The sequence below is a fragment of the Nyctereutes procyonoides genome, unplaced genomic scaffold (assembly GCF_905146905.1).
Source record: "Nyctereutes procyonoides isolate TBG_1078 unplaced genomic scaffold, NYPRO_anot_genome, whole genome shotgun sequence".
Lineage (NCBI taxonomy): Eukaryota > Metazoa > Chordata > Mammalia > Carnivora > Canidae > Nyctereutes > Nyctereutes procyonoides.
This window is the reverse complement of record NW_026575030.1, coordinates 20,391,381-20,417,473: the sequence shown is the minus strand read 5'-3', so window position 1 is coordinate 20,417,473 and position 26,093 is coordinate 20,391,381. Positions and strand designations below refer to the sequence as shown.

Here is a 26,093-nt window from a genome sequence, read left to right as displayed (position 1 = left end):
GGCTCAGAAGGTCCCCATGGGGCCCTGCAACTTGACGGTGCATTTCTAACAAGCTCCCCGGGGATGCCCAGGCTGCTGGGCTTTTGAGCACGTTTGAGTAGGTTGGAGAGGAATGAAGTTTTTGTTCACAGCTCCTCCAGCACACCCTGCAGACAGGCAGGTTGCGCTGTGTGGTCAACTGGCTAGCAAGTGGTTTCTTTTTTTTTTTTTAAGATTTTATTTATTTATTCATGATAGTCACACAGAGAGAGACAGAGAGGCAGAGACACAGGCAGAGGGAGAAGCAGGCTCCATGCAGGGAGCCTGACGTGGGATTCGACCCCGGGTCTCCAGGATCACACCCTGGGCCAAAGGCAGGCGCCAAACCGCTGCGCCACCCAGGGATCCCTTGCAAGTGGTTTCTGCTTGGCAGCTATTTTTCTGTGACTGTAGTGGCCTATATTTTACAAAGCTTGTCAGTGGACAAGGGCAATTCTGGGGCTCTCACAGCCTAAATAAAATAGCCCTTAAGACCATTCCGCTCCTTTGCTGGGACTCCACGGATTGCCAGACAACAACCCACTCATCCTAATTCTTGAGCGGACACTAGACTCCAGTATGAAGAATCAACCCTGCCAGCAGTTCTCTGGCTCTACACAAATTAATCGATAGGCCCCGTGAATCAGTGTTTTGTGCCCTTGGGTAGCAGATTTCCTCATGACCATAGGTGAACTGATAACACGGAGTTTCTGAAACTGAATTAGGGGAATGACCTCCTGTGAGCCTCACTGAGTACTCCAGGGAAGAGCAGCTGGATAGCCAGTCCCCGCAGACTGCCCCGGGAGCCTCCCCACCCGCAGACCCAGCCAGGGCTGGAGCAAGGGTAGGATTTTTTTTAAATGATCCAACACCACCATCAATCCCTCTCCTTCAAACAAAACAAACAAAAACTCTTACTGAGAAACTAAAGGGAAGCAAATATTAAATCACTCCTCCCTGCCCCCCTCCGACCCGTTCACACACCCACAAGAAATGGAGCAGACCACAAAGTATGCATTTGGCAACCTAATTTTGGAGTCTAGTTAAAGGTTGGCCGAGTAGGGCACCAGCCTTGACCTGCCTCCTTTTCTTCACCTCTCTGAGTAGGAAAGAGGAAGGTGGCTTCTGACCAGGGCACTCATACTTGGAACTGCAGATGGCTGGGCCTGGCACGGCGCAGGGGCATTGTTGGTCCTTGCCTGGGAACCTGCTCTCAAGACTAGCCTTTCTGCCCCGGGTAGTCTTGACCTAAGGCGGCCCAGGCCCACCAGGCCCCTCAGACGCCGAGCCCGCAGACACAGCTTCACCCTGTCTGGAATCTCAGTGCAGCCAGCTCCTGGGAGGCCGGCCCTTGCCCTGACCCACTTCTCTCTGGCGTCACAGCCCCAACCCAGCATTCCTCCTGGGTGCCGGGAGGCACCGATCTGGGCTCTTCTGCGTGGTATCAGCTCCGTCTGCAAGAGAGACTGTGTTGTCTCATCCTGTGTCTAAGCCTGAGCCTGCTCTGGGGCCATCTGTCCGGTCCTTATTCCCTGTCTGGAGGATGCTTCTGGTTTCCACGTGGTCACAGAATAGAACCAGTCTGTGAAGGAGTGAGCCTTTATGGTTCCTGTTCCCGCTCCTCTCCTCCTATTGATGACGTATTTAATGAATGTTTATGGAGGATGTGCTGTGGGCCAGGCCCTGTGCAGAGCCCCGGTGACAAACAGATGCCTCAGAATGCCTCCCTGGAGCTCCCGCTGGTCACTTACCCATCTCCCAGAGCCTATTATTGCATTTCTACAGCAATAAAGCCTTTGAAACATTACAAGAAGCATCCTTATTTCCTGTTTGGTTATCACTTAAAACAGACCAATGGCCATTACAACGGATCTATAGCAGTGCTTCATCGTTAATCTAATTTCTTCTTTTTTTTTTTTTAAAGATTTTATTTATTTATTCATGAGAGACACAGAGAGAGGCCGTGACACAGGCAGAGGGAGAAGTAGGCTCCCTGTGGGGAGCCCAATGTGGGACTGGATCCCAGGAGCCTAAGGCAGGTGCTCAACCACTGAGCCACCCAGGTGCCCCTCATTATCTAATTTCTAAGATGTCTTATAAAAACAAGCTGGTGGGATCCCTGGGTGGCGCAGTGGTTTGGCGCCTGCCTTTGGCCCAGGGCGCGATCCTGGAGACCCGGGATCGAATCCCACGTCGGGCTCCCGGTGCATGGAGCCTGCTTCTCCCTCTGCCTGTGTCTCTGCCTCTCTCTCTCTCTCTCTCTCTCTCTCTGTGACTATCATAAATAAATAAATAAAAATTAAAAAAAATAAACCAAGCTGGTCAATAGATATGTAAATGCTGTGAATTACCTGAGAGGTGTGTGATGAGTTGAAAGTCAGGTACCCACACTCTCCCACCTAGGTCTCTGCAATGAGGCTCCTTCTGCCCACTGTACAAATACCAGTTTGTGTCTCCTCTAAGTTCCAGATCTTTATTCCCACGTGCCCAAGGACACCTCCACCTGGATAACCCCCTCAAATTCAACCTATCCCAAAGAGAACCCGGCATCCTCCACCCCAAAGCTGGTGCCCCTGCCTCCTGTCTTCCCTGCTCTGGGACACTCACTGGGTTTTACAGATTTGGGAGACATCCTGACAGTTGTGGGGATTCTCCCCAGAGCCACCTGATGGGTGCTCCATAAATGTTTATGGGTGGAGCTTTGGCATCTGTCTGTTCCTGAGCTCAGACAAAGCCAGCTTGTCCATCGGATAACTTTTCCAAACCAGTTGGCCTGAAGAAGAGATGATCACAAAGTGGGTGCTGCAGGTGACTCGCACAGAATGGATTCTCCAATCTCCGTCTTTGTTTTTGTTCTTCCTCAGAGCTCACTCTTGAGAGAGTTTCAAGTTTCCCCAAGGAAGGAAAGGAGATACTGACACATCCCGCTTCGAGATCTCAGCCTGTCGTCCCAAATCCCTGTCCCCGAGGGAGAGAGCAAGGGTCTCACTGTGGCCTGGGGCCACGATATGTGGCCTGTGTTGAGAGAGGGTTTCTCTCAGCCGAGCACCAGGCTAAGCTGTGTGCGGAGGCCGAGACACACTAAACAGAACTGTGTCTCTGGAAGTATGTTGATGTGTACGTTAGTGTGTAGAAAACAGTCAAGAGGGAGACACACCACACTACCACCCCACTACCAGACACACACTTCTACCAATAATAGGGGAAACTGAGAGTGGAAGCTATTCAGGAACACTGTACTGTACTGTCTTTACCATGTTTCTACGAATCTAAAACTGTCCTAAAAAATAAAGTCTAGGGTTGCCTGGGTGGCTCAATTGGTGAAGCGTTGACTCTGGGCCTCAGCTTGGGTCTTTTTTTTTAAAAAAAGATTTTATTTGGGATCCCTGGGTGGCGCAGCGGTTTGGCGCCTGCCTTTGGCCCAGGGCGCGATCCTGGAGACCCGGGATCGAATCCCACATCGGGCTCCTGGTGCATGGAGCCTGCTTCTCCCTCTGCTTGTGTCTCTGCCTCTCTCTCTCTCTCTCTCTGTGACTATCATAAATAAATAAAAATTTAAAAAAAAAAGATTTTATTTATTTATCTGAGAGAGCAAGAGAACAAGGTGGCGGGGGGAGAGGACAGAGGAAGAAACAGACTCCCCACTGAGCAGGGAACCTGATGTGGGGCTCCATCCCAAGACCCTTGAGATCATGGCCTGAGCTGAAGGCAGACACTTAACCCATTGAGCCACCCAGGTGCCCTGGGGTCCCAGTTTGGGTCCTGACAGGGTTATGAATTCAAGCTCTGCATTGTGCTCTATGCTGGGCATGAAGCATACTATAAATGAATAAATGAATAAATAAATAAAGTCTGTTTGAAAAGGAAAAAGATTAGGGAAAAAAAACAAATGAAAAAGCAGACTGTGGGCAGCCCGGGTGGCTCAGCGGTTTAGCACCTGCCTTTGGCCCAGGTTGTGATCCTGGAGTCTCGGGATCAAGTCCCATATCGGGCTCCCTGCATGGAGCCTGCTTCTCCCTCTGCCTGTATCTCTCTGTCTCTCAAGAATAAATAAAGTCTTAAAAAAAAAAAAAAGAAAGAAAAAGCAGACTGTTAGAAGTTCAGAAGTTGCATAATAAATGCAAAAGCTGCAACTCAAGGCAAAATGTGCTTGCCAGGGAGCTATTGACAAAGACTAGTGGGGGTCAGACGCAGGGAGATTGGCCACAGACATCCAGGGGAGCTCCTGGAAGAAATGAGGCCTGGGGAATCCAGAAGGTTCCATCTGGGCAGACTGAGCACTTTGATACCCCCCTGCCTAAGCATAGAACATGTTCAAGAGCCCACAGAAAAAAAGAAGGTACCTTGGAACCAAACAAACCCGGGGTGGAATCTCAACTTAAGCTAAATGTCTTAGAGATACTTATCTCTAAAGTATCTTTAAATTCTCTAAACCTCTAAATCATCTCTTATCTGTAAAATGTGAGTAACGGTGCTCACCATACAGGTTTGCATGAAATAATGAAGTGCAGTGTTTAGGACAGGCGTGGGCACCTATTAGTGTGTTAGCTGTTGCGGATGCTCCTGTCAAAACTTCAGGTCTCAATGATTCCTAGACTAACTGAAGCCCCGGGTTCTTCTCTCCAAGCTTCTCACTCTCAGCTTCCATTCAGGTCAGACCCCAGTTGTTCTCCCCTCCTGACTTTCTAGACTGACTTCCTGTCTCTTTCTTCTTCTCTACCCCCTCTGGTTCAAGCACAGGGGCCTCTCTACCAGGGGGATCACCCACCCCTGCCATGGGCTCCTTCCTTGTTCCCCAGATAAGTTCTTATTCTTTTCATCTCTCCCATCACTGGTCATCCTGACCCCCTTTCCCCAAACTTGTCCTAGTACCTGTCAGTCCCACCGAGTGCCACTAAAGCTAGGACTCCCCATGCCATATTTATTTGCCCCTGTATTTAAGATACATCTCTAATTGGAATTCAAAGATAATAAAAAAGGGACCAATTTACCCTAAGACATTCAACCCAAATGTATACTTTTTCTCCTATAAACAACAAAATCAAAAGGGATAGCTAAGGCATTTTTTTAAATAGACATATATTATCTGTAGTCCCCTATAGCATTGAACTATCAGGATTATTGGGAAAGGGTGCAAAATATACGTGGCCTGGGGGAAATCTCACACAAGATATTGACATTATCAGTTCAGTGAGGAAAGAACTTTTCTCCTCTCTGACTATAGCCCTTTACTGTTAACAGAATGAGATGTCCTTGGACATCTGGTGTTTATAAGGTTAGCCATTGGCTGAGAGATTGATAAGATGAATTAAAGGGTCCATACCTCCCAGGCACACAGCTTTTGATCCATCAAAGCAGCAAAGAGCAAGATTAATAGAGGGCCATAAATTTAAATTTGGAGACTTTTTAGCTGAAAAGTCCTCTGTCATAATGTGTAAGAATTTTCATTTGTTGCTGGTGGGAATACAAAATGGTAGAGCCACTCTGGAAGACAGATTGGCAGTTTCTTATAAAGTTAAAAATAGTCTTTCTTGCTATTCAATCCAGCAGTCACACTCATAGGCATTTATTAAACAGCTTTGAAAACTTATGTACACAAAAATCCAAACACGAATGTTTAGAGCAGATTTATTCATGATCTGCAATAACTGGAACAACCAAGATAGTCCTCAAAAGATGAAAGTATGGGAAAAAAAAAACAACAACTATGGTACATCCATACAATAGAATACCACTCAGCAATAAAAAGAAATGAACTATTGATTCCTGCAACAACATAGAAAATATTGCTAAATGAAATGCATATTGCTAAGTGAACAGAGCCAGTCTTCAAAGGCGATTCCATTTCTAAAACATTCTGAAAAATGTAAAAGTATAGAACTATAAAATATAACAGTAGTTGCTAAGGGTTTGGGGGGTGTAGAGGGTTGAAGAGGTGAACTGTGTTTTAGGACAACAAAACTACTCTGTATGTTACACGAGACTAGGCATTTTTCAAATAAATATATTTATTCATCAGAGACACAGAGAAAGAGGCAGAGACACAGGCAGAGGGAGAAGCAGGCTCCATGCAGGGAGCCCGATGTGGGACTCGATCCCAGGACTCCAGATCACACCCTGAGCCAAAGGCGGATGCTCAACTGCTGAGCCACCCAGACATCCCAAATAAATAAAATAAAATTAAAAATTCCCATAAATAAAAGCTCAGGCCTAGATAGCTTCACAGGTGAATTATAACAAATATTTAAAGAATGAATAGCAATTCTTTACAAACTCTTCCAAAAAATAAAAGTGGAGGAACACCTTCCAACTCACTCTATGAGGTTAGTCTTACCCTGATAACAGAATCAAAGACTTTACAAGAAAAAACAGAGCAATGTCTCTTATGAATATAGATGTACAAATTCTCAACAAAATACTTGAAAACTGAAACCAGCAACATGTGAAAAGGACTCTACACTATGACCAAGCAGGATTTTTCCCAGGAGTGCAAGCTTGGTTTAACATCCAAAAATTGGTGAATAATATATACCATAATGATAGCATAAAGGACCAAACTCACATGATCATCTCAGTAGATGTAGAAAAAGCATTTGGCAAAATCCAGCCCTTTCATTATAAAAACACTCAAAAAACAAAAAGAAACTACCTCAACCTGATAAAGAACATTTACAAAAAACCCACAGCTAACATCATACGTAGTGGAGAGATGCTGAATGCTTTCTCCTAAGATCAGGAACAAGACAAAGATGCCCATTCTCACTACTTCTATTCAACATAAGGCAACTAGACAAGAAAAAACTAATAAATAAAAAGTACCCAGATTGGAAAGGAAGAAGTGAAACTATGTCTATTTGCAGATAATAACATTTTGTATGTAGAAAATCCTAATGAATTCACTAAAAAACTATTAGTATTTACATGTATATTTCTTAGTTCTGTCCACTGAGAGGGCCCAGAAGCAAGAACACGCAGGTACGATGAGCATCCCCAGTGCCCAGATCTTGGTTTCTAATACCATTCCCCAATAGAAAGAAAGTAGGCTTCTTGTGGAAATGTCTGGGGAGGGAATATACGACATAAATAGGGAGCATTTTCTGGTGCGGAAAGTAAGGAAGTGCTCAAAGAAAACCTACAAGGATATATCCATGGCACAGGACCCAACTGAAGGAGCTTCCAAGAGCCAAAATTGGAACAATGTTAGCAACAAAACAAATAGCATAATACTGGATTATGACTCAAAGTATAAAATACATATCCATGAGATGCCTGGGTGCCTCAGCGGTGGAGCATCTGCCTTCAGCTCAGGCATGATCCTGGAGTCCCAGGATCGAGTCCCACGTCGGGCTCCCTGCATGGAGCCTGCTTCTCCCTTTGCCTGTGTCTCTGCCTCTCTCTGTGTCTCTCATGAATAAATGAATAAAATCTTAAAAAAAAAATCCATGAGATCCTATTACTGAAATCAATAAATTATTGACTAAATAAATAAATAGAAAGAAGTCAAATCTCCTATACAGAAGAATTCCAAACAATATATGTAGATGGTATTTCATTAAGGAATTGGAGCGTGACTTCCTACCCTTAAAGTATTGGCTGTGCATAGTGATCTTTTTCAAAAGAATATGGTATGAGGTGGGGGGAGGAAACTTTACAAATAGTACCTCAACTAGGTGATCAAGGTCAATACCCACAGTGATAAGTTATGTTGATATTACCATTGATATGATGTGATAAGATGGCTCTTTACTTCTGTGGTTATCCTTCCCCAAACCCATTACCCCAGTCTAATGATGAGGAAAATATCAGATGAATCCCAATTGAAAGACATTCTACAAGATACTTAACCAGGACTTCTCAATACTATTAAGTCCACCAAAACCAAGAAAAGTCTCAGAAACTCTTATATTCTAGAGGAGTCTAACGAGACATGATCTTTGCATGTAATGTGGTCTCCTGGATGACATCCTAAAACAGAAACGAAACATAAGTAAAAACAAAGAAATCCAAAACCAGTATGGACTTCAAGTAAGAGCAATGTGTTGGGGTATCTGGCTGGTTCAGTTGGTAGAACAGCAGACTCTTGATCTTGGGGTTGTGAATTCATGAGTCATGTAAGGCATAAAGCTTACTTATAAAAAATAATTTGTCTATGTTCAATAGTTTGATAAATGGTTTCTTTATGTACCACAATGTACCACGGCAATGTAAGATAACAGTAGGAAAAACTGGGTGTGAGGCATATGGCAAGTCCCTGTATTATCCTTGTAACTTTCCTGTAAACCAAAAAACATTTTAAAGTAAAAAGTTTATTTAAAAAAAATATATGGGGGCGCCTGGGTGGCTCAGTTGGTTAAGCAGCTGCATTTGGCTCAGGTCAGGATTCTGGGGTCCTGGGATCGAGCCCTTCATTGTGCTCCCTGCTCAGTGCAGAGCCTGCTTCTCCCTCTCCCTCTGCAGCTCCCTCTGCTTGTGGTCTCTGTCTCTCTGACAGATAAATAAATAAAGTCTCTCTCTCTCTCTCTCTCTCTCTCTCTCTCTCCCTCCCCCCCCCTCTCTCTCTCTCTCTCTATATATATATATATATATATATGGATGAAGGGGGCAAAAGGTATAAACTTCTAGTTATAAAATAAGTTCTGGGGACATAATGTGCAGCATGATGACTATGGTTAATAATAATAATTGAAAGTTGCTAAAAGATACACACATATACACATAGTTGTCGGTAAGGAATAGAAGAAAAAACTACCAAAAAGTTAATAGATAATTTTTGAAACTTTTCTTTTTTCTTTAAATGTTCCTTAATGAATATGTATTACTTTGACCATTAAAAAAAAAAAAAACCTGTCATTTTCTCCCCAGCTTTGAGGTATAGCTAGCTGACAATTCAAAATTGTATATATTTAAGGAGTACAGTTTGATATACATGTGCAGTGAAATCATTACCATGATTAAGCTGCTTAATATATCTCTCTCCTCCCATAGTTAGCATCTTCTTCTTCTCCTTCTCCTTCTTCTTCTTTTTTTTAGATTTTATTTATTTATTCATGAGAGACACAGAGAGGGAGGCAGAGACACAGGCAGAGGGAGACGCAGGCTCCCTGTGGGGAGCCCGATGTGGGACTCCGGGTCACGACCTGAGCCGAAGGCAGGTGCCCACCCACTGAGCCACCCAGGCATCCCCCCCCCATTTTCTTCTTGTGGTGAGAATGGTCATGATTTACCCTCTCAGCAAATCTCAAGCATATAAAACATTCTTATTACTCATAGTCATATTGTTGTACATAAGCTCTCCAGGGGTTATTCATCATGCAGAACTGAAATTCTGTATCCCTTGACCAACATCTTCCCGTTTCCCTCCCCCATCACATTTTTTTAACCATGAAAAAAGAAAATGATTATTTATTTAAAAATAAACCCTGGCTTTCTCACGTCTATGTTATGTCCACTTTTATTACATAATAAGAAGAACACCTCTCTCTCATGCCGATCACAGTGCAGATAATAGATTCCTGCAAATAGCTGATTCATGCTGAGCACATACAATGTGTGCTGCGCTGCCTGTACATTGTGTCAGTCAATTCTCAAAACAAGCCGATGAGGTGGGCCCTTATGTAATCTTCATGCCCATTGTACAGCTGGGAAAACTTAGAGTGGTTAGGAATTTGCCCAATTAGTCAGATGTACAGCTAGAATTTGAATCCAGGTTGACTGACTCCAAAGCCCACACTGGCCTGGCCTAGGATGTAGCGCATGTGCTGAGGGCTGCCTGGTTGGCTAATACTCAATATTTGGGGGGCTTTCTGGTGCCCTCACCCCCACCCCACAGCGCAACCACTGCCGAGGCTTGGGGCTGGAGTGGAGCCTTGCCTTCCTCCTCAGCAGAAGGCCCCCTTTTTCCAAAGAGAGAGTGGGGAAGACAGGGTCTCTGCACAATAGTCACGTCTGTGGGTGGCGCTCCCTGGACTTGTGCAACTTGTAGGTTTGGTGGTTGGTAGCACCGTCTGTGAGAAAGGACTGCGGCCTCCAGCGAGCTGGGATGGGGCAGGGCAGGTGGACGCAGGCCCCCCAACCGCGAAGTCACCCCATGCCCTCGGCATGTGTATGCAGTAGCAGCTTCCCTATGGCAAGGGGTCTAAGCCCGAGAGCAATCCCATTTGGGAACCCTCAGGAGCACTGAGTATGCCAACTTTTTTTTTTTAAGATTTTATTTATTTATTTATTTATTTATTTATTTATTTATTTGAGAGAAAGAGCGCGCATGCCCCCGGATGAGACTGGGGAGAGGCGGAGGGAAAGGGAGAAGCAGATTCCCCGCGGAGCAGGCCCCCAGGATCCAGACCTGAGCCCAAGGCAGGCGCTGAACCCCCTGAGCCCCCAGGCACCCCCGTGAGTGTCAGTTTAATAATGAGAAAGGGAACCCAGAGCTCTGCCTTGGGACCACACTGGAGCCCTCTCAAGGCTTCACCAAATTCTTCTCTAGCCTCAGGCCGCGGCCTTCACTGAGGGACAATGAAAAGTCACGTGAAACTCCATATACCGATTAAGCTCCTTGTAGTTGCTGTGAGGGAAGACCCTTCAACACGTCACACACAGGGTCTGTCCTCTACGGCTCCGGGAATTTTTCTAGGGCTTCGGTACCAGAAAAGGCTGAACTTCTGATCAACTGGGTTGTTTTATTTTTGACAAAAATTTTGATGATTTTTTTATACTTAAGTATAACACGCATATACTAAAGTGCACAGCCCTTAAGTGTATGATTTTTTTTAAATGTTCTTACATACTAAAATCTGTATAATCAGTTCCTAATTCACAACGCAGGGCATAGCCGGCACCCAGGAGCCTTCCACCTGTCGCCTCTCAGGAGGTCACCCACAAACGTACCCGCTGTTCTGGCTTCTTCCATCACCGGTTTGCTTTTACTGCAGAGGTGCAGCTGGGAACCTTGTTCCTAATTGTGTTTCTGTCTCTACTGCTGCCCCAGGAACTTAGAATCAATCCTGGAGCACTAGCCCAGGGACTGTGCAGGACTTCAGGGCATCTGGTTACATCTTATTTCCCCTTCATCCTCAATAGGACAAATGGTTAAAGCAACAGCCTTGGAGGCAGTCCAACCTTCTGCATTTTGGTTCACCAATCGTGGGGCCTTAGGCCTCCTAACCTCTTTGCGAGCCGCCTCTGAGCTAGACTCTCTCCTACCGCCCTCCTCCTCTGCAGGTATTCATCCCGAGGGCATCTTCGATAAACTTCTTGTGTATAAATCTCCCTCTTGATCTGCCTCCCAGACACCCTACCTGCGACAATGGTCCTCATCTATAAGATAATATTATACCTACTTCACAGGGTTGTTCTGAGGATTAATAAAATATTACATTCGAGTCCCGCATCCGACTCCCCGCATGGAGCCTGCTTCTCCCTCTACTTGTGTCTCTACCTCTCTCTGTGTGTCTCTCATGGATAAACAGCCCAGTACACAGCCTAGGGGAAGACTAAATAAATGGTAGCTAATAGAATAATGTAAAAGTTGTATTGACCTCCATTGCTACCTCAAATCCTCTTTTGAAATGATAAAGGGGCAATGATAAAGGTAGTCCAGACTTGTCCCATGTAGCTCTGTGGGATAGCCTTTTCCTATTGAAAAAAAAAAAAAAAAAAAAACAAATATAATTGGAAAAGTACATGATAGAATGGATTTAAGCCAAGAGAAGTCTCTCTGGAGATACCCAAGACTGAAGAGACCTGCCTCATGTCCTCCCCATGGATAGGGTCACCCAGCTCCAGAGCTTCTCGTTCTAGGACTGGCTGAGGCCTTAGCGTCACCTGCAGCCCAGGCCAACCGCTCCTGACCCCGCTACCCTCCCTCCTCTGCAGGTGTCCTTAATGCCCGCCTGTGTGCCAACCTTCCTCTTGGTCTTCTTCTCAGACACCCTCTCTGTGACAATTGTACGGTTTGATTATGAAACAGCCCGACTCTGACAGTCTACTGTATTTGTCTCTGCAATAGGCATGTACCTTTCTGGGGCCCCTGACAGGACACCATCTCCTCCAGACTTGGTAATCTGTAGAAAATGATCAAAGTTGGAGACTGGGAGAAAATATAAAAGTCCTAATGTTTCATCCACTCTTAAGCAAGTGAAAACAATGTTTTTTTTTAAACAATCCCACAAACCACCGAAGAGGAACAATCCAAATCATACTTCTCAGAAGTATTTGTCATTAAACTTGCTTCACTCTGTAAGTCTCCTTAGTAAAAACCGCGCTTTTGTTTTTGCCCTGAAGTCTCAAGTTAAGCAAAAAGGAAAAGCCCACTGTTTGTGCTGAGTAAGAAAAGGGGCAAAAAATCTTCAAGACTAATCAAAATTTTAAGATTTTTAAAAATATTTTTAAAAATTATTTTTAAGTAATCTGTACACCCAACATGGGGCTTGAACTCACAACCCCGAGACCAAGAGTCATGCGCTCCTCCTACTGAGGGAGCCAGGTGGCCCAACAGTTTAAAATTTTTAATAATAAGTTCCTTAATGGAGTCCTAACAGGAGGGATTTAAGGAAAGAGGAAAACACAGAGGTGTCAAATTCCAGTTTGCAAAATGAAGCATGCCCCCTGAAAACACCAGGAGAAGTAATGCTGGTACTCCTGGGTACCTGGCAGCTCACTGATTCAGCTGCACAGATTAGAAAGAATGCATGAAAGTCTATGGGACTCAGGGATGACTCTCCTACATTTCTCTCTCTTTTCTCTTTTGCTTTAGATTCAATTTGCCAGGATGCCCGGGTGGCTCAGCGGTGGAGCGGCCACCTTCAGCCCAGGGCGTTGACCCCGGGATCGAGTTCCACGTCGGGCTCCCTGCATAGAGCCTGCTTCTCCCTCTGCCCGGGTCTCTGTCTCTCTCTGTGTGTCTCTCATGAATAAATAAATAAAATCTTTTTAAAAATAGATTCAATTTGCCAACATATAGTATAACACCCCAGTGCTCATCCCGTCAAGTGCCCTCCTCAGTGCCCATCACCCAGTCACCCCATCTCCCCACCCACCTCTTCTTCCACAAACCTTGGTTTGTTTCCCAGAGTTAGGAGTCTCTCATGGTTTGTCTCCCTCTCTTAATTTTTCCCATTCAGTTCCCTTCCTTTCCTTTATGGACCCTTTCACTATTTCTTATATTCCCTGTATGAGTGAAACCATATGAAGACTGTCCTTCTCCAATTGACTTATTTCACTCAGCATCATACCCTCCAGGTCCATCCACCTTGAAGTAAAAGGCAGGTATTCGTCCTTTCTGATCCTGAGGAATATTCCATTGTATCCATAGACCACATCTTCTTTATCCATCATCTGTCGATGGACACCAAGGCTCCTTCCACAGTTTGGCTATTGTGGACATTGCTGGTGTGAATACTGGGGTGCAGTTGTCCCAGCATTTCACTACATCAATATCTTTGGGGTAAATACCCAGTAGTGCAATTGCTGGGTCATAGGGTAGCTCTATTTTTAACTTCTTGAGGAACCTCCACACTGTTTTCCAGGGTGGCTGCACCAGCTTGCATGCCCATCAACAGTGCAAGATGGTTCCCCTTTCTCCACATCCTCTCCAACATTTGTTTTTACCGTCCTGCATTTCTAAGGAGAGTCCTCAGAAGTCCATGACACAGTTTATAAATGTGTACACATAAAGAGCCGACATGTCTTTAAATATGTATTTTACCACTTTTGGGGGGCCATAGTAATAATAATAGTAATTTAATCAGGAAAAATTTCCCAGTATGTATTATTGGGATGCAGAGCAGTTGCTCAAAAATGTGGAGCAGGTGAGAGAAGCTCTCTTCTCACTGGAAATGGCTGTTTCCTCTGGTCCTGTCATCTGGATGGCCAGTTTTAGCTTTCTTTATTTTTAGAGACATATGGTGTTGGATCTGTTGACCAAGCTCATCATGATAATCTATTGTCAGATAAGAAACGTTCTGGATTTCCAACTGACATTATATGTGATAGACACCAATTTCGTGCATAAAACTACTCTAGTTATCAAGATCACATTGGTTTTATTTTGATATAACTTAATTTTATTATTTGCTTTGACTTCTACCAGAAGCAAATATTCGTTTACTCTTCCTGTATATAAGTTAGATGGCATATCAGCCATTCCAATATACTACATACTTTATTAAATATCAAAATAGGCTTACCTTTTCAAGAATTTATTGCTAGCAGTGCCTCTACTTCAGTCTGTTTTTGTTGGTTATTTTTTTTTAAAACCTTCAGATTTATGTCCATAATTATATTTATTTGCCTACATAGGAAGATCCTTAGCACTCATCTTATCCCTCCCCTTATCCAGATGCATGGAACTGAGGTCCAGTGAGTTCCTTTGAAGATGGGGTAGTTGCTGGTGCAAGATTTTAGAAATACTGTAGTTGTTGGTAGGATTAATAGTGCCTACGTTTTTCTCCTGATGATGATTTTTAAATAATAGAATCACCTTACATAGATAAAGCAGGACTTGGAATTTCACTGGTGAAGCAAAGGTTGCAAACTCGGTCCAAAGAAAGGGTCCCTGTTGAGACAGAGGACCCTGGGGCTTCATTCTGAGAGATTGCCTTGCTGTCACTTGGAATTTAGTGCACTGCATTGATAATTGTTTGTACTTTTTAAATTAGCATTCCTAATATTTGTCTATAGGGCACTCTGATGCATCCATATCATGCATACTCTACAACTGTTTAAGAACAAGGTGGGCTTTCACAGTAGGGCCAACGACATTAGCTAGCACTCGCTCTACTCTCTCTAAAGGGGAAATAGAAGACTACAAGATGGACTGTATCTGCCTCTATTTCTAACAGACTCACATTCAACTCTCACTCACAAAAAAAAAAAAAATCCAGGAAAATCTTATTAATCCTTTAAAAAACAGTATGTAAAATTATAGCAAAAAAAAAAAAAGGGGATCCCTGGGTGGCGCAGCGGTTTGGCGCCTGCCTTTGGCCCAGGGCGCGATCCTGGAGACCCGGGATCGAATCCCACATCGGGCTCCCGGTGCATGGAGCCCGCTTCTCCCTCTGCCTGTGTCTCTGCCTCTCTCTCTCTCTCTCTCTCTCTGTGACTATCATAAATAAATAAAAAAAGAAAATAGGAACCTGAACTTTAGTAACACAGTTGGAACAATCTGCAGCGGCGGGAGAAGAAATTTAATTTAGTTGATTTTCTGTGGTTGGCGGTTGTTCACTAGTCTCACGGTGATGGAAGCTGCACATTTTTTTGAAGGGACCGAGAAGCTGCTAGAGGTTTGGTTTTCCAGGCAGCAGCCCGACGCCGACCAAGGAGCAGGAGATCTTCGCACCGTCCTGGGATCCGAGGGGGACATACTTCTGTAAGGTGTGCATTGTCCAATCCTAAGTGTGACAAAAACTGACAAGCAGGAAGCTTATGCACTCAGCGAAAGTAGCATGTTTATCTCCAAGAGACATTTCATTTTGAAGACACGTGGTACCAGCCTCTTGCTGAAAGCACTGGTTCCCCTGTTGAAACTTGCCAGGGATTACAGTGGGTTTGACTCAATTCAAAGCTTCTCGTATTCTCGCAAGAATTTTCTGGAAGTTTCTCACCAAGGGTATTCACACCTGAATTTCCAGGAAGAAATAGAATTTCTTAATGCAATTTCCCCCAAATGGAGCAGCATATTGGGACGTATGAATTCTGAGTGTTGGTACTTGTCTGGTTTGGATTTCCCAGAGACTCGGGTAACCAGTCAGCCAGATCCAACCCCGGAAATTCCGCCCCAGCAGTGTGGGCCCAGTTCTACATAAAATATGGTGTTACTGTGAAGGCTGTCACTTTTAAGAGTGGAATTCATGACCTGAGCTCAGGTTCTGTCATTGTTGCCACACTGTTCAATCCTCGGGGGTATTGGATGAATGGAATGAAATCGGATGGAACTTATTGGACTATTCACATCACTACACAACCAGAATTTTCTTTTTTTTAACATTTTATTTTATTTATTTATTCATGAGAGACACACAGAGAGAGGCAGATACCTAGGCAGAGGGAGAAGCAGGCTCCATGGAGGGAGCCCAATGCGGGACTTGATCCTGGGACTCCAGGACCATGCCCTGAGCCAAAGGCAGACGCTCAACCACTGAGCCACCCAGGTGCTCCTTAAAAATAATTTCTGAAATGACACGTTTCTGATAATGATTAGCTCTCGGTAGGAAAGAGGGAAAGATAAATTTGTTTTATTTATTTATTTCTTTTTTTCTTGAGAGAGAGAGAACAGAGCAGAATGAGCAAGAGAACATGAGTGAGGGGAGGGACCAAGGGAGAGGGAGAGGCAGCTCCCCGCTGAGCGGGGCTCAGTCCCAGGACCTCAGGATCATGACCTGAGTGGGAGGCAGATGCTTAACCGACTGAGCCACCCAGCGCCCCAAGAAATTTATTTTTTATTTTAAAGCTTTCTGTAGTATTGAGATACTTTCTTCCCCTTTGTAAGTGCCATTTTTTTGTGTGAGAGGAGTTTGGCTGCAAAGGCCTTCCAGGAGGCTTTGCTTAAACCCTCACTACAGTGACTTTATAATAAAAGGAATTTTTCATACTGGATGACAAAGAACTCCTCTAAATACCTCCATTCTACAACTGCAAGCATAGTGGACTACCAGCTTTGAGTGGTTTCTCTAGAAACCAATGGTTGGTTTACTAGTAAGCCAATTGTTTGGGCTGGATGACTGAAACATGGCCCAACTGATCTTAACCATACTAGCTTCTGAAGCACACAGCCACATGAAGCATTTAGTTGTTCATAAACACCTCTCTCTCTCCTTATGGAAAAGTAGAGGATCACTGTAGGATCTCAAGAAGAATTTCTGGACCATAGCATATCCCTGTGGAGAAATATAAGTAATGGAATGTGAACAAGAACCCAAGGATTACCACACCACACCAGTGCTTACCAGACTCACTTCACACTTGATCGTAGCCAAAAGGCCAAGAAGCCATCATCAGACTCATTTCAAAGGAAGTGGGTTTGGGAATCCCCAGTGACCCACAGACCCATAAACTATGTATACCCATGTGAAAGCAATCAATCAGGAAGCTAAAAAATATGTGGTGTTCTCAATAAATTCCTAATTAATGATTCAAAACATTAGTAATCTGGGCAGCCCGGGTGGCTCAGTGGTTTAGCGTTGCCTTCGGCCCAGGGTGTGATCCTGGAGACCTGGGATGGAGTCCCACATCGGGCTCCCTGCATGGAGCCTGCTTCTCCCTCTGCCTGTGTCTCTGCCTCTGTCTCTCATGAATAAATAATAAATAAATAAATAAATAAATAAATAAATAAATAAATAAAATCTTTAAAAAAACAAAACAAAACTTTAGTAATCTGTAATTTCCTTTTACCCCTATTCAGGACCTGCTTCTAGATAGGCCCACAGTAGGCACTAAATAAAATCTTGTAAAATTTAACCGAAAGAAGGAAGCCTGGTTTGTGTAGTTCCTGTGTGAGTTTAGAGACCACACACACATACACACACAATGTCTGTAACTTAGCACACCTTACCTAATGCTTCAAAAAACCCTCCCAAAGACCCCCCAAAAATAAATAAACCACCCCATACAAAAGATCTCTAGCTTGTTTAAAGATACAAAGATGAAAGGCCAAACTAGAAAACAATATAGAAAACAATCTTTACAAATTTGGAATAGGAAATGAGTTTTTAAGTATGCTATGGAAGGCACAAATCATAAAAGAAAATATTGATAAATTCTATCTCATTTGGGGGCACCTGGGTGGCTCAGTGGTTGAGGGTCTGCCTTTGGCTCAGGTTGTGATCCTGGGATCCAGTCCCTCATTGCGCTTCCCGCAGGGATCCTGCTACTCCCTCTGCCCATGTCTCTGCTTCTCTCTATGTCTCTAATGAAAAAAATAAATAAAATATTTTTTAAAATCCTATTTCATTTAAACTAAGAATTTGCTTTTATTAAAAGAATTCATAAAGCCAAAAAAGCTACAAATCACTAAACTGTGTAACCAATGTATTATTTGTATATAAAATATATGTTGTAATGCATTACATCATTTATATGTGTATATATACTATTTTTTAAAAAGATTTTATTTATTTATTCGTGAGAAACACAGAGAGAGGCAGAGGGAGAAGTAGGCTTCCTGCGGGGAGCCCTATGTGGGACTCGATCCTGGGACCCGGGGGTCACATCCTGGGCCTAAGGCAGACACTCAACCACTGAGCTACCCAGGTGCCCCAGTATATATACTATTTTGAGAACATATTTTACAGTTAAAAAAAAAATCAAGAACAACAAAATGCAGACTTGGAGCTGGAGGGAACTAAATCCCTGAATATCCTCAACTTCAGTTATGTCATGTTCTCTGTGACCTTAAGAGCTCTGCCCTTGCAGGGCTTCCAGACCTTTATTTATTTATTCTCCTAGAGCTTTAAGTGACAGTAAGTGTAGAACACCTGACACATGGCAAGAGCGCAACAAATGGTTAATGATTACAACTATAAATAAATAATAGTGTCAGAGCAAGACTGGAATCAAATTCAGCTTCTGATCTAAAACTGGACTGTTCCCAGGATGCTGGCTGGAGTCAGGTGGCCCTAGCTGTGGAGGGGAGGGGGAAGCAGGGCCTGCCCCAAGGAGCTCGGCCGCTAGGGACCTTCCCACTGCTGGCTCTGAAGCCTGAGCTGTGCGCCCTAGACATGGGCCGTGGCCGCCTCTCGCAGTGAGTCTCTGCCTAAAGCCACCAGCTGGGCTGGGCCCAGTTGGGGGAGGAGAGGTGGGGTGGGGTGGGGTGGGGTGGGGTGGGGTGGGACACTGACAAACATACTCGGGGTGGGTAGTCACCTTACATTTTTAAATTGGAGAAACCAAATGTAAAGCTCATGAGGCCCTGGCTCAGCCACACTGAAACCAGGAGCCCTTAACTCTAAACAGGTTTAGCCTCTGAGACAAATTCTCCCAGACTCTTGGCCCATTAAATTGTCTATTTTGTTTACACACTTTGAACTGTCAGGTAAGATCATGCAAGAGTGAAAAACAAGGGACTGGCAGAAAAAGAAAGAGAAGAAAGAGAAGAAAGAAGAAAGAAGAAAGAAAGAAAGAAGAAAGAAGAAAGAAGAAAGAAAGAAAGAAAGAAAGAAAGAAAGAAAGAAAGAAAGAAAGAAAGAGAGGCCTGAGTGATGCTTGTTTTGATGCTGATGCCTGAGACGATTGGGGCCAGGCCAGCAGAGACAGCCCAGAGCTCCAGGGCCACTTGGTTCTGGAAGCACCAGAATCAGGACCGCTCCCTCCCTGCGGGGACTGTGCAGTCAGGAGTCCCCTCCTCCAGACCTTTGCAATAGAAAGCTGGGTGTTCAGTGGCTGGGGTGGAAGGAGCAAGTGACTTCCATGGAACGAACAGACCGCTCCGTTCACACCACAAATAAGTTCTTATCTGATCCTCTATCTGTACGTTTTATTCCAAAAGTATAGTCACTATGACCCTTTCATTCTAGGGCTTTTTGAGGAATCATTTGTTTGTACAATGAGAGCTTAGGTCAAGGGAGTTTGGTTCTTCTCCAAAACACTGAGAGAAAAATGGGCTTATTGTGAATGGCCCAAGAACTGTCCTAAAGGGCACAGACCATGCAGTCCCAGTGCCCCACTGGCCATGGTTGGGGGGCAAAGGGTACAGTGGCCCCATTCACATTGTCCCGTGCTTAATAGCCAAGGGTTCAGAGAACTGGGGTAGAGTCAGCAGAACCCAGGAGTGGGAGCCACTCTGGATCTGCTGGGCTGTAGCTTGGCAGGAGGCTTCAGCCGGGACCAAGGGAGGCCCAAAGCTGACACTCAAGCAAGTCCTCGTCCTCCCTTGCGCCCTGGCCCTCCTTCTAACTGCCACTTTGGTCCCCAGCCTAGGCAACCCCTGCACAGAGCAAGGGCAGATGCGCTAGAAAGAAGAGGCATCCAGACCAGGCCTCCCAGAATGGCAGCTGGTCCAGGAGGTCAGGAGGCCCCAAGGTGAGGAGAGGACAGATTCACCTGGCAGAAGACTGATAGGGCTGCTTTGGGGAATTTCATGAGAGGAAGTTGATCCACATAGGCATGGTCTGGTAACTTCCTTCCTGTAAGCTGCTGCTAACGTTTTGCTGCTCTTTCAGTCTTTTTTTCTTCAGAGACCTGGCCCTGGTTCACAACCAGATGAGTTCTAGGTCAAGCTCCAAACATCGAACAAGTGATACATGCAAATGGACATTTTAGGGAGGTACAAGTAAAATCTAGAACTAGATTAGAATATCTGTAGAACTATCCCTCATATTCCTCCCAATGGATAATTTCTATGATGGTTAAATTTGGAGTGATTCCAAGAGTGCACTATTCAAGGATAAAGCCGTCTTTGGTTTCACCCCTTTGCTTGGAGAAGTTAAGTAGCTCTGGAGTTAAGTAGCTCTGGAGTTAAGTAGCTCTGGATATATAATGTAATTTAATATGTAATTTTAAACCTTCTAGAGGCCACATTAAATTAAATTAAAATAAAATAAAATAAACAAAAAGAAACAGGTAAAATTAATGGTAATAACATATGCTGTTTGGCCCAACATATCCAAAATATTGCAATTTGAACATGTATCTACATAATCCTAATGAGATATCCTACATTATTTTTGTCATGCAAAGTCTCAAGATACAAATACAAAAAGATGTATTTTGCAGTCGCAGCATATCTCAGTTCGGAGTAGCCAGGTCTCAAGCGTTCATAGCCACAGGTGGCTGGTGGAAACCATATTAGACATGCAGGTTTAGAGCGTCAAGTCTGAATTTTACAGCGTGGCCTTCCAGGTCCTTTGTAACCGGACCCCCATTCAGTGAATCAGTTGGATTTATTTTACTTCGGAACAGAGGGAGGGCAACGTAGAGAACTTCCCTCATCTTACAACTAGTCCCTTGTGAGCCCAGACATGGAAAATGAGCTGCTTGAGGTCACACAAATATTTAGTGGCAACACCAAGGACTTCCTGACTCCTAGAGCAAGTGGAACTATTGGAGCCAGTTAGCAGAGCACAGTCATCCATTTAAAAAAAAAAAAAAAAAAGTTCCTGGAGACAATGAATGAGTGAACCACACCTGCTCTGCGTTGGTGAGGGCTTTAGTTGACTTCAGTTTCTCAGAATTAGTCACCCACCCCAGCCAGTCCCATGACCATCTCAGTGGCACAGTGGACTGCCCTTTGGATGGCCTGGGGGGGGGGGGGGCTTGAGCTCTACGTGAAAAAGGAATTTGTGGAAGGTCCCCCGGGGGGTTAAGCGAGAGGTTCTACAGAAGGTGCGCACCAATTCCCTCTTCCAGGCAAATGCAATGCAAGGCCAAGGTCTCCCATGTGCCCCCACCCCCCACCCCGCCCCGTTGGACTCAAGCCGGAGGACGGGAAAGGGGAGTCACGTCCACACAGACTTGCAGAAAGCCGGGGTCAGGCTGGACAGGCCTCCCTAGCAGGCAGGAGGGAGACAGCACAGCAGCTCCAGAAGCCCCGGCCTGGAGACCCGAGGGCCAGAAGATCCCTGCCGCAGACAGGCCGAAGCCCTCCACTTAGAGATGCCTTCAGTACTCCTTTCAGGGGCCTGTCTCAGTGCTCCTCAAACTTGAATGCTCACCTGAGTCCTCTTGAGGATCTTGCTAAAAATGAAGATTCTAGCTCAGTAGGCTAAGGGTTCGGGCCTCGGATTCAGCCTCCGTAACCAGCTCCCAGGTGACCGTCACTGTCGTCCAAGGACCACACGGAATAGCAGGGGAGGGGCCGGTGAGTGGGGAGGCCCAGTCAAGCTAGATACAGCTGGGTTCTTTCTCCCCACCGAGATTTCTAGAACGGGTGATAAGGAACACCAACAAAGCGCAACCATTGCTCTGGGCCTTACCGCCAGCTCCCTCCCTTCGTCTTCACAGCAGCTTTGGGAGCTGGGGACTGCTACCATCCTCATTTATGGAGAAGGAAGCCAAAGCACCGAGAGAGTAGGTGACTTGCCTCCAGCTGGTAGGTGACGACGTTGGGACCAAAGCCAGCCGGCCTGCGCCGCCCCGCACACACACGAGGGCCTTGCACCACGAGCCAGTCTTGACAGACCGAGGCCCCTGCATGTTCTCTGGGCTGGGTGCTGCCTAACGTGCCTGTGGTCTCACGCAGAAGCCTTTCAAAGTGTGATGAGCTCTCCGAAGTTTGTTTCAAAATACGTGGAAGCCATTCCCTCACCAGCCTTGGCCCACAAAATACTTTTTATCTTAAGACAACTTCAAAGCTTGTTTGTTGTTGTTGTTGTTTTTACAATAAAAGTTTAGTTTCTTAGGAATTCTGAGAGACTCTTAAAGGCAATCGGTGTGGCTGAAGGAATTTTATCTTTAACTTCCTCACTCTGGGGGACAGGCCCTATTAATATGCTTCAAACGTTGGTCCTGTCTTCTTTTTGTTTGAGGGAAGGCAGGGCTGTGTCATCCTGTTGGGCCCGGTTTTCTCGTCTGTTCTCTGTTGGATCCGTGGCCACTTATAGTTACGACTGGAGTTGAGGATGGTGGGGCTGAGCGGTAGTCCTAGGGTCAGGCTAACCAGGTTCCAATCCTGCTGTGCGTCCAGGTGGCCATGTGGCCTGTCGGCTCACACTCCTTAGGCCTCCGTTTCTCCATGTGTTCCACAAAGGGTCTAGCCAGATGCTCCAAGTGCTAGTGCCTGGTATGGTCTTTCCCAATTAGCAATAATCATGCCTCAGATAAACCTCATCAGCTGTTACCATCAGTGTGCAAAGCTGGCACATTTGTTTTGAGAGTTCCTGACCTTTATAAGGTTTTTCCCAGGAGTTGCTGGTGTGACTGACTGTTCTCACCAATGGGATGACCGGTTCCTACCAAACAAGCAGTCCCCAGAGAAGGCCCAAAACAAAGGTGAATAATTCTTTGGTAAAAAAATTCTTGGTACTGCATCTGGCTCCCTCTCCGCAGTCTGGGTCCCTTTGACTCCTCAGCACTCACCCTTCCTTGTGGATATTTGGCTAGGCCTGGCTCAGGTGCCCACACTGGCTCCCTATTGCCTGCTCCACAAGTCCGCACTTACCCTGGCTCACAGTCCTCCAGATGCCTTCTCACATCCCAGCCCTCTCAGTGACGCCTCTGGCCTGCACCTTCCTTCCTGCCTCCATGCCATTTACACGTGCTACCCTCTGCCTGCCATGCCCTGCCTTCCCCTGCCTGCCTAGTAAACTCCTACTCATCCTTCAAGACCCTCCTCAACGGTGTTTTCTAAGAAGCTGGTTGTGATCCATTTGGGTAAAACAAGTCATCCACCTTTGTGCTTCACTGTATCTTCCGCGGCCCACCACGAGGTGCTTTCATTTAGTCCGTGTGTAGGCACCCAGCTGCAAGGAGCAGACATAATGGCTTAGGGCATCCGGGGCGGCTCAGCAGGTCTGCGCTGCTTTCAAGGCTTGGGTGCGATCCTGGAGACCTGGGATCGAGTCCCACGTCGGGCTCCCTGCATGGAGCCTGCTTCTCCCTCTGCCTGTGTCTCTGCCTCTCTCTCTCTCCTATGTCTCTCATGAATAAATACATATATATATATATTTTTAAAAGAACATGATGGCTTAAACAAGAGAAACATTTCATCGGCTGATGGCGGAGATGGTGACTCTCCAGGGTTGGTTCAGGGACTCCACTCTGTCCTCAAGGACCTAGGCTCCTTCCCTCCTGCCATCCTCAGCATGTTGGGCGTGACTTGCCTCATGGCCAAAAGATAGTGCCTGTAGCTCCAAGCGTCGCATCAGCACGCCTCGCATCCGAGAGCATAAAATGTCCCCTTGAGTCCTCCGCTGATGATGGCTGTTGTCTCCTACCCCTGCTCCCTGCACTCCATCAGATGCTCCAGGTTTAACTACTCAACCCGACCAGGCGCACCTAAATATCTACCCTCAAGGCCTGACCTTTCAAGTACCTCAGCTCACAGACCTCTTCTGTCCTTAAAAAAAAACAAAACAAAAAAACACTCCCACAGTCTGAAAATCTTGAAAGGTTTTGACAGGCCATTTATTCCCTTGTGAATAGCTCTGTTGTACGTGTGGCCTTTGCTGTGAGCCACCTCACCTAGGTTTTGGAAGTAGGTGTGGTATAAATAATAAATAAATCAATGAATATCTGGAAGTGTGGTTGTTTTTATTTTGTCTTGGGAGAGCGTGGTTAGCTCTGTGATAAGTCCCTCTGGCCCAGAGTAAACAGGATGGCATGACCCCTGTCTAAAACCTAAAAGCTGCCCGCTGGTGTTGGGGGTAGGGCCAGTGGTGGGTGGAGGTACGCGCGGCTGTTTGGCACTTGAGCTTACTTTTTTGTGTAGCTAGTTGGATGCCTTGTGTGACTTTTATTTTTTTTAATTAACTAATTTATTTATTCATGGGAGACACAGAGAGAAAGAGAGAAGCAGAGAGACAGGCAGAGGGAGACACAGGCTCCATGCGGGGAGCCCGACCCGGGACTCGATCCTGGGACCCTGGGGTCACGACCTGACCTGAAGGCAGCCGCTCGGCGGCTCAGCCCCCCCCCCCCCCCCGGGCTTCCCCCCTGTTCCTAGACCTAGCTAGGTCTGGTCCCCACCGAGAAGCTGGTGCGCTCCCCGTCTCTCCAGGCTGAGGGTGGCGGGGATTCCTGCGGGGTAGAGTAGTGCTGGGGGAGCCGGCAGCCCTGTCCAGGGAGCCCTCCAGGCCACCCGGCACCTCCGGAGCGGGTCGGCCACGTGCACAGTATAATCCCGGTCCCTGGTCCATAGCTGAGAAAATCAAGGCTCACTGCGACCACTCCCTTCCTGTTGTTTCCGTCCCAGGGCAGCACAAGGTTACCGGCTCGGCCCACGAGCGTTATCTCCCGCCCCGGGCAGACGGCAGGACAGGCCGCAGCCTGCACCAGCTGACCCCCTGCTCTGCTTCGCAACACCAAAGTCAGCTGTGGCAGGGCTGGGCTCCTTTCTGGAGATTTCGAAGCTGAATCTGCGTCCAAGTCCAGCTAGGTGGCAGGAGGCCTGGCCCCAAGGGCTGCCCCCCCCCCTTGCAGCTCCCCTCCTCCAGCCGCCTGCAGCCTTGGTGGCCGAGCTCCCTTTAGGTTTCAAAGCTCCCCGCCCTCCCCTCGGGCCTCATCTGCCTTCTTCCCTTGGCCACAGGACATCCTCTGCCCCTGGGCCGTGTGATTAGATCAGGGCCACCCTGATGACCCAGGACAATTTCCCCATCTCGCCTGTAAACCCGAATCCCCCGAGGGAAGTCACCTTGCCAGACAGTGTAGCGCACCCACGGTTCTGGGGGGAACCTGGGGGATCCTTCTGGCGCAGAAAAGTTTCCAAAGTTAGGGCTCAGCGAGGAATCGGCAGAGGCGGGACCCGAACCCACATCCTCGGTCCACAAAACATTTGCTCTCCCCGCCACGTGCCAGCTGTCTCGGGAACTTTCACGGCATCATTGAATTCACCCCATTTCTTCCAGGTTAAGACGCGGCCGCCCAGCCGGGCTCAGCAAGAGAAGGATGAGCAAGAGAGAACCGCGCGGGGGGGGGGGGGGGGGGGGGGGCTGGGTGGCGGTCCGGGAAGTCCCCCGAGATCCGGCCTAACGGGCCGCAGACGGGGCTAGGGTGGGGCGGGCACACCACCTGGTCCCCTCCGACGCCTCCGGACACTTGTCCCTGCACAGCAGGCAGGGAACGAGCTCCAGGTCCCAAAACTGGAAGCTCAGGCCGTGTGCAGTTTCCTCCCTCCTTCTGCCTCTGGCCCCACATAAAGGTGCACCCGCTCTTCCCCGCAGGAACTTCCTCCCTAAGCACCCCCTGTTCAGGTCGGTCCTTACCTTATCCTGCTCCGAGCCGTAGACACTCAGACCTATCAGTGAACAAGAGGGACGAGGTCCCTGCCCACCCGGGGGGGGGGGCATCTGGACGGTAAAAACCAGATGTAATAAACGAGCTCGTTATGTAGATTGTTGGAAGGCGAGAGAGCAATAGAAGGAGGCGCACAGGGCAGCATGGGGGTGCTGGAGGGAAGCAGCTGCACTGCCACACATGGGCACAAAGTGGGC

At 46.5% G+C, this 26,093-nt stretch overlaps 1 pseudogene; it reads left to right on the top strand.

Annotated features, from left to right (window-relative positions):
* The first annotated feature begins 14,122 nt into the window (after positions 1-14,122).
* Positions 14,123-15,997, top strand: LOC129504026 (S-adenosylmethionine decarboxylase proenzyme-like; annotated as a pseudogene).
* The last annotated feature ends 10,096 nt before the right edge of the window (positions 15,998-26,093 follow it).